Below are 9,116 nucleotides of genomic sequence, written 5' to 3'. Positions count from 1 at the left end.
ACCGGATGGGCCAATTCATATGTGCACCACTGGATTCCCCCCCCTTCACGTATTGCTCAAACCTGAGATTCCAGGCCAAATCAGTAACTCTGCTTAGCCATGCAGCATGATGCTGGAGGGAGGGAGCAATTTAACGGGCAATGCTGCCCTCCACAGTCCTGAATTGGGCAGTACCACAAGCCTATTTATTTATTTATATCCTGCCCTTCCTCCTAGCAGGAGCCCAGGGTGCCAAACAGAAGTGCTAAGAACACTTTAAACCATCATAAAAATAGACCTTAAAATACTTTAAAGCGAAACAACGTTAAAAACATTTTTTAAAGCTTTAAAAACATTTTTAAAAGGGTTAAAAACATTAATAAAAAAACATTAACAAACAATTCTAACACGGACACAGACTGGGATCGGTCTCAACTTCAAAGGCTTGTCGAAAGAGGAAAGTCTTCAAAAGGCGCCGAAAAGATAGCAGAGATGGCGCCTGTCTAATATTCAAAGGGAGGGAATTCCACAGCGTAGGTGCTACCACACTAAAGATCCATTTCCTATGTTGTGCAGAACGGACCTCCTGATAAGATGGTACAGGAAAACCCCACATTAACATACGTAATGGGTCCAGAGCGATTACATAAACCGAAAATTTACTTAAAGTGAAGCACTACATTTTTCACATATCGATGCATACACTGCACTGCAATCATCATATACGGGCATAACTGATGTAAATAACGCATTTATAACTAAAATAGACACAGTAGGCCTTATTTTAAGAAAAGGTTTGTAGTTGGAAACTGATCAGGCGGTGGCGTCATGCCGTTAAGTGTCCATTCTTGCAAAGCGAATGTACATAAACGGGAATGGTGCTACTGTAAATATGTCCATACTCGCGAGTGTCCGTAAAGTGAAGGTCCGTATAGCGGGGTATTCCTGTATCTGCAGGAAGCCCTCACTTAAACAGCGCAGTGATCGACTGGGTATATAAGGGGTAAGACGGTCTTTCAGGTATCCTGGTCCCGAGCTGTATAGGGCTTTGTACACCAAAATTAGAACCTTGAACTTGGCCCGGTAGCAAATGGGCAGCCAGTGCAATTCCTTCAGCAGTGGGGTGACATGTTGGCGATACCCTGCCCCAGTGAGCAGTCTCGCCGCCGCATTTTGCACCAGCTGCAGCTTCCAGACCGACCTCAAGGGCAGCCCCACATAGAGTGCATTACAGTAATCCAGTAATACAGTAACCCCCAGACTATGGACCTGCTCTTTCAGAGGGAGTACGACCCCATCCAAAGCAATTCCGATGTAATACTGTCAAACTATAGGGTTGCTAAATCTTTAAATTACACCTCATACGTAGACTGCAACCCTACCTCCCTGTTCATCAGCTCCCATTGGTGGTACATGCCCTGGTCACCTCTCGTTTGGACTACTGTAATGCGCTCTACGTGGGGCTACCCTTGAAAACAGTCCGGAAACTACAACTTATACAAAATGCGGCGGCTCGACTACTTACAAACTGTCGTCGCCGGGAGCACATCACCCCAGTGCTTCTCGATCTGCACTGGCTCCCAGTTGTTTTCCGGGCCCAATTCAAGGTGTTGGTATTAACCTTTAAAGCCCTACACGGTCTCAGCCCAGTTTATCTGATGGAGCGCCTCCAACGCCACCAATTATGCCGCCCGACAAGATCAGCCACACAGGGCCTTCTCTCAGTCCCACCAACTAAAACAGCTAGGCTGGTGGGGACTAGAGAGAGGGCCTTCTCAGTGGCGGCCCCCACTCTCTGGAACTCCCTCCCGTATGATCTCCGGCATGCCCCTTCCCTGAATGTATTCCTCCAGGCCTTGAAGACCTGGCTTTTCAGACAGGCCTTCGGGACTTCCGGGGAGGGTTAATCTTTTTGACTAATTGCCTGCTACTCTGAACTGTCACTGTTTTATTGTTGTAGTGTATTTATTATGATGTATTTTAATTGAGTTGTACGTCGCCTAGAGTGGCCATTGGCCAGATAGGAGACTTATAAATTATTATTATTATTATTTAAAAAAATTCTGGGATGTGGGTGTATAACCTCAAATAAATGTCCAAGAGGAAGAAAATTGCCTTGCCCCATGCTTTTTCTGGTAATACATGCATACATACACCCACACACTACTCCCTTTTTTCTACCCATTTGACAAACAAGCTTTGGCGAATTCCCTAGCCAGACCTGCTATGACTGTCCCAGCTAATCATAGTAGCAGCAGCAGTTTTAGCTTTACAGCAGCTAGGCATGGCTGTTTTCCAGCTATTGGTATTTTGTCATATTGTAGTTTAAAAACTTATGTTCCACCTACAAAGAACTCAAGGCAGCTAACAAATCATATAGCTATTGAACTGCATGGGGGATAACATGGAACCTTGTGGGACCCCATAGGCCACTGGTTAATAATGGGAAGAGCAACACTTGCCTAGCACCAACGTCTGGGTCTTGTCTCTCAGGAACATATGCTTAGGATTGCAACTTTACACTCAGTTTCACAATGATCAGCCACTGAGAATTCAATGCAGACTACATGTTCTCAAGATGGGACAAGGCATGTCATCACTCTTTTCTTAGAGACTAGGCATGTGCATTGATAATGCCTCTTGACTGTTTCTAGTTACTTTCTCACTCTCAGTGGTCTGAAATGGATTCTTAACATCAGAGAAGGGCAGGAAGAGCTCTATGTTAAATTAGACCAACAGTCATCCGGTCCAGCATCCATAACCAGCAAAGATTAATAGACGAGGAGAACAGTGGAAACAGACAACAGTTGAATAGAGTTGACGCTGGCATAAAAGCATTTGCTGCTGGCATCCCACTATCATCTCTGGAAAACAGATTTTGTAGGTTTTTGTTATTATTCAAAAACTTGCATAACCTGTTTAATCAGAGGTGACAATGAGGCAAACTGAGTGGTATACCTCTATTATTCCACACTGTAATCTCTTAAAAATTATAGTCTGTCTTCAGACTTGATTCTGTTTTTCCTGCTTAAGCTTCTATTGAATCAGGGTACACTACTGTGCCACAGGATGTAAATTAATGCAAAACTCCTGTGAGGAAACAGAAGAGGTTATCCGTTGAATCTCTGCATGTTTTACTGCTCTGACCTTGCCTACTTCCAATATGCCTGGACTTCGAGGGTGGAGGGGAGTATCAGATAACTGAGCCTGACTGGATCTTTCAATCAATGCTCCTGATTAAAAGATAAAGTATTGTGAAAGGAGTCTGCCCGTTAGGTATCTGGGCAAATCATCTGCAGTCATGAGACACAGACTGTGACTCATGCAGAAGCAGGCAGGCAGGCTTGTCTGAAGCTGGGCAATTTGTAGCCATACACACTTGGCTGTGAGATGTAGAAAGTAAAGTCATCCAGTCATGTTTCCTACTAGTTATGTGTGGTTTTCATTTGTGTCAACGGGAGGTGAAAACATGGGCAATTTATAGTTTTTATGTAATTTATCCAAAATATTTATCCTGCCTTTGCGCTAAAAGTCTTCAAAGCAGTATACTCTTCTAAGTCCCTGCCATAACTTTCCAAAACTATTCATAACTTTCCAAAACTTCATAACTTTCCAAAACTATTGTCCAGTGGCACGATTCTTTGCACTGTTTCACATCAGTTTAAAGGTAATATTTATAGGAGACTTAAGAGAATTTCTTCAAATGTTTGTAATTATCCAATGGTCTTTGTGGCCACTTCTTAAATTTAAAGCATAAAATTAATATTCAAAGCAGGATACAGAACAACAGAACAATTTGACTGCAATGAGAAAACTATGTCCCAGGTATTACTATTTTCCAACTGGTCCTCCCAATACAATGGCACCTGATCTACAGTATTTAATGATAGATGAGCTATCTCGAGTGCATGATTAAATGTGCCTCCTTCAGCAGTACATGAGGCTGTTTTATGAGAACCCCATTCCATAATCGTACATGTTCATGTAAAGATGGTAGAATCGTAAAATAGTAGAGTTGGAAGGGTCCTATAGGCCATCAAGTCCAACTCCCTGCTCAGTGCAGGAATCCAAATCAAAGCATTCCCGACAGATGGCTGTCCAGGTGCCTCTTGAATGCCTCCAGTGTCGAAGAGCCCACTACCTCTCTAGGTAATTGGTTCCATTGTCGTATGGCCCTAACAGGAAGGTTTTCCTGATGTTCAGTTGAAATCTGGCTTCCTGCAACTTGAGCCCATTATTTCATGCCCTGCATTCTGGGACAATAGAGAAGAGATCCCGGCCCTCCTTTGTGTGACAAGCTTTCATGTACTTGAAGAGTTCTATCATATCTCCCCTCAGTCTTCCCTTCTCCAGGCTAAACATGCCCAGCTCTTTCAGACTCTCCTCACAGGGCTTTGTTTCCAGTCCCCTGATCATCCTTGTTGCCCTCCTCTGAACCTGTTCCAGTTTGTCTGCATCCTTCTTGAAGTGCGGAGACCAGAACTGGACGCAGTACTCAAGATGAGGCCTAACCAGTGCTGAATAGAGGGGAACTAATACTTCATGTGACTATACTTCTGTTAATGCAGCCTAAAATAGCATTTGCCTTTTTTGCAGCCACATTGCTGTTGGCTCATATTCAGCTTGTGATCAATGACAATTCCAAGATCTTTCTCACATGTCGTATTACTGAGCCAAGTATCCCCCATCTCATAACTGTGCATTTGGTTTCTTTTTCCCAAGTGTAGAACTTTGCATTTATCCCTGTTGAAATTAATTCTGTTGTTTTCAGCCCAATGCTCCAGCCTATCAAGGTCCCTTTGAATTTTGTTTGTCTTCCACGGTATTAGCTGTGTCCCCCAATTTTGTATCATCTGCAAATTTGATAAGCATTTCTGCACCTCTTCATCCAAGTCATTAATAAAAATGTTGACGAGCACTGGGACCAGGACCAAGCCCTGCGGTACCCCACTCGTTACTTCCGCCCAGTTTGAGAAGGAACCATTGATTAGCACTCTTTGAGTACAATTCTGGAGCCAACTGTGGATCCACCTGATAGTTGTTCCATCCAGCCCACATTTAGCTAGCTTGCTAATCAGAATATCATGGGGCACTTTGTCAAAAGCTTTGCTGAAGTCGAGATATATTACGTCCACAGCATTCCCACAGTCTGCAAGGGAGGTTACCGGATCAAAAAATGAGATAAGATTAGTTTGCCAGGAATTTGTTCTTCATAAATCCATGTTGGCTCCTAGTAATCACTGCATTGTTTTCAAGGTGCTTGCAGATTGACTGCTTTATCATCTGCTCCAGAGTTTTTCCAGGGATTGATGTTAGGCTGACAGGTCTGTAGTTCCCCGGTTCCTCCTTTTTGCCCTTTTTGAATATCGGGACAGCATTAGCTCTCCCCCAGTAATCCGGTAACACTGAAATGCTGGTCCATATACTGTTATTGTACTCTTTGTACAGAGACACGTGTAAATACTTAGTCACCATATCATGATTATATTAACCTGATTATTATGTAACCTTGTGGATCAAGATATGCTGGTGATAACAAAGACTGCAATATTTCTAGCAACTGCCATAAAATTAAGGGTCACAAGTATGCTTTCTAGGTTTTAAATTGTATAATGTTTAATTAGTTTGGCAATTGTGTCTGCTCAGTTGTGTTTATATTTGTACTTTATACACAAATTGCAAGACTGACACTTTTTAATTTAGTTTGGTAATTTTATCCGTTAAAGTTGTGTTTATGTTTGTATTTTTGCATACAGATTGCAGTTTGCAGTACACACACATACACACGTAAATATCATCCCCTCCCCCAATAATTCACAGTGTGGTTTCCCCAGTTTATTCCTGCCGGATGGAACATAATAGGGTTTTTTAAAAAATCAACCTTGTAGCATTGAGGCACAACACTAAATTGGTGGATAAATTACAGTGGCATAACAATATCCTTGTGTTGGTGAGAAGCAACCACCAGCAACCCTTAAGCAAACTGGGCTTGCTGAGACAGGGGAGTGTAGTGGGGAGAAGTTAAAGTTTGTGAAAATCCCTGTGCTTGCCTAGGGGTTAGTTCTGTCACCCAACAGCAACCTAGCATTACACTACAAGTCCAACTGGAGTAAGTGGAGAGCACCAGATAACTGTCCCCTCCTTCTCTACCCCACAGTCACAATAAAGGGTAGTATTCTATGGCACATCGTGGCATACTATCAGGGATATATAAGACCCAGGGAAGAAAAAATGCTTTGCCCCCATAGCTAAGAACCAGAAAACAGAAATGGAACATGTTGGGTTGTATTCAACTAGGGCCTACTTAATGAATCTAAGTTAGTCATATCTATTAACTTCAATGGGTCTAACGCTTAATATTTCCAGTTGTGTCCAGCATTACAGACATTGTGTGAAGATACTATTCCTGCAGTGTGGCTCATACCTTTCTTTTGGGAAGCCTATGAATATCTTCTACCTGCAGTGCTGTAGTGGTTTGAGCAATGAGAAGTACTGTGATCCTTTCTGGCTGCCTGGTTATGTGTTGCATGAGGTTTGGGTTGGGTAACATCATGAGGCTGTTAAGCCACCACAGCACATTGACTGGTGTTTTCTGTGCATAGCTAACATGGGACATCAGCAAGCAACACAATGTTAGCGGAGGGTGGTAGAGTTTCCAGGAATGCAGTGGCAGAGTCTGTTGGTATTGGTACATTAGCTTTTGTTCTGCAACAATTGTTTTCTGGACTCTACTTGACAGAGCATTGGAAATCATTATTACATTACAGTAGTATGAGTCCTGGCATAGCAGTAGTCTATTCACAGCAGGATCTTAGAATCGTTCTCCCAATCAGTCTTCTTGGAATAATCCTCAAGCCTGGCAAACTGCTCACGGCAGACCTCACTGCTAGTCTCTGTGTTTGTGGAAAGTTCAAACGTAATTTGGTTATGAAACATAGGCCTGAAACAAGTGAAAATTGTTTACTTGACATGCACACTCTTAAATCTGAGCAGTGTGTCACACAGCATGTGTAGTACTTCCAGGCACCAGCACACAGGCATATGCAGCTTGTGATTGTCCACATGGGAGAGGGGTAGAACTAGACAACGAAAGTACAGGGGGATATGGTGGCAGTTCAAAGAGACCAAAGCTTCATACTGTAAAATGCAGGTGCCAGAGGCACTTGGAGAGAGATGAAGGCTGCATATAGTTCATACATTTTAAATACATTACTTCTCCCAAAGAATCCTGGGGACTGTAGTTTACTTCTCACAGAGCTACAAGTCCCAGCATCCTTAACAAACTACAGTTCCTAGGATTCTTTGGGGGAAGTAATGTGCTTTCAGTGTGCATTAAACTTATGGTGTGTAGGTAGTCCCTGTGTATAGGGGTTTGTGTGCTAATGCTAGCAGCATCTCACTTGAGGCCCTCCAAATGTTGTTGCCCTACAAATCCCATCATCCCTGACTGTTGGCCATCCTGGCTGTGACTGATGGTAGTTGGAGTCCAACAGCATCTGGAGGTACACAGGTTCCCCGTTCCTGACTCAAATTCTCTGAAGGAAGGCAACAGCAAAATGTTTTTAAGGTTTTATTGAATTCTAGAATTGAAGGGGCCAAAAAATGTTAACTGGAGGACAGTTAAAATCCTGTCCCATGTCCTTGCCAGCCTAACCAATTTCCCCAGCAGGCACACAAGGAGGACCTCAGAAGCAGATCTTAAATTATGGGCAGGGTCATAGGCTGTCACCTATTATTATTATTATTATTATTATCCCACTCTTCACCCAGAGATTTAAAATACAGAGATTACAAGAGATTTAAAATACCACATTAAAAACAACCTAAAATCACCAATGTTAATAAAAGCAGTTTGAATTAGGCTCAGAAATGCACTGGAAGCCAGTGCAATTGGCACAAATTTGGTGTCACATATTCAGGCCCATTACCAACCTGGTAGCTGCATTTTGCACCAACAGAAGATTCTAAGCCATCTTCAGAAGCAGCCCCAGTTAATGTGCATGCAGTAATCCAGTCTGGAGATATCTAGAGCACTAGTGATCAAGGCCAGGTCATTCCACTTGAGATAAGGCTGCCTTCCAAGCCTAAACTGGTAGAATGCACCCCTGGCCACTGCCACCACCTGTGTCTCTCCAGACTGCAACAAGTCCAAGAGCACTCCAAGCTGTGAACACGGCCTTCACGGGGAATTGTAATTCCAGCTAGAAGAAACGTATAATGCCATGATTGTTAGTGCTGTGGTGAAAATCAACAGCCCACAATTGTTACAAAGTGCTGATTGTATACTTTCCTGTATTCCTGCAAGTGCCAGGATTTATAAAAAACAAGTCCCTATCAATCTGTAGAAATTTGTTTTGAAGCTTTATGCTAAGAAAAAAACAGTGTAAAGCATATTGTTCAAAGGCAAAATCTCCTAATACTCTGAGATTAAATGGGGGATTTATTCTTTGTAAACTCCTTTGAGATTATCCTAAAGGTATTAGATTTTTCACAAGTATTACAAGGAGAAAAATGAGCAAAGTTATATTAATTGTGAAGCTACAGAGCTAAAAAGCATCCTGGAAACCTTTATAAAATAGGTCTACTAAAGTCTAGCTACTCATTGTCTCATGAATTGTAACATGCATATGTTTTAATTGTATATTGTGATACATTCCCTGGAAATGACAAGATTGGATTATTGTAATTTGCTTGAGATAGTCTTTAACAATAGATGGAAAGTGCAAGAGGCCTAGAATTCAGGAGCTTTACGAGTGCTAAAAGAGCTTTGGGCCTGATCCTAACTTTTAAAATAAAAGCTTTACTAAAAATAAGCACTGATAAAGTATTTTGGACCCCAATTACTATTTAATTTCAATCTTATCTAAAAATATATTTTCTGTATAGAAGTTGCATTTCCTGTAATGGATATCAACTCTCCCCTCATGCTTCAGATGGACTGTTTCCCTGTTGTTTTTAAAAATTAAATTATCACATAATTTCCCTTAAAAAAAAATGCATCTTAATTTCAAAACAGCTCAGGGGGGTTGGTGTTAGGGAAGAGGTAGGTGGTGACATCATGGTACTTGCTAATATGAGCTCAGTGCCCTTCCTTCATTCCCCAGTGTCATACACACACACACACACACACACACACA

The sequence above is a fragment of the Rhineura floridana genome, chromosome 8 (genome assembly GCF_030035675.1).
Source record: "Rhineura floridana isolate rRhiFlo1 chromosome 8, rRhiFlo1.hap2, whole genome shotgun sequence".
NCBI classification, from domain to species: domain Eukaryota; kingdom Metazoa; phylum Chordata; class Lepidosauria; order Squamata; family Rhineuridae; genus Rhineura; species Rhineura floridana.
Note: the sequence above shows the minus strand (reverse complement) of the source record.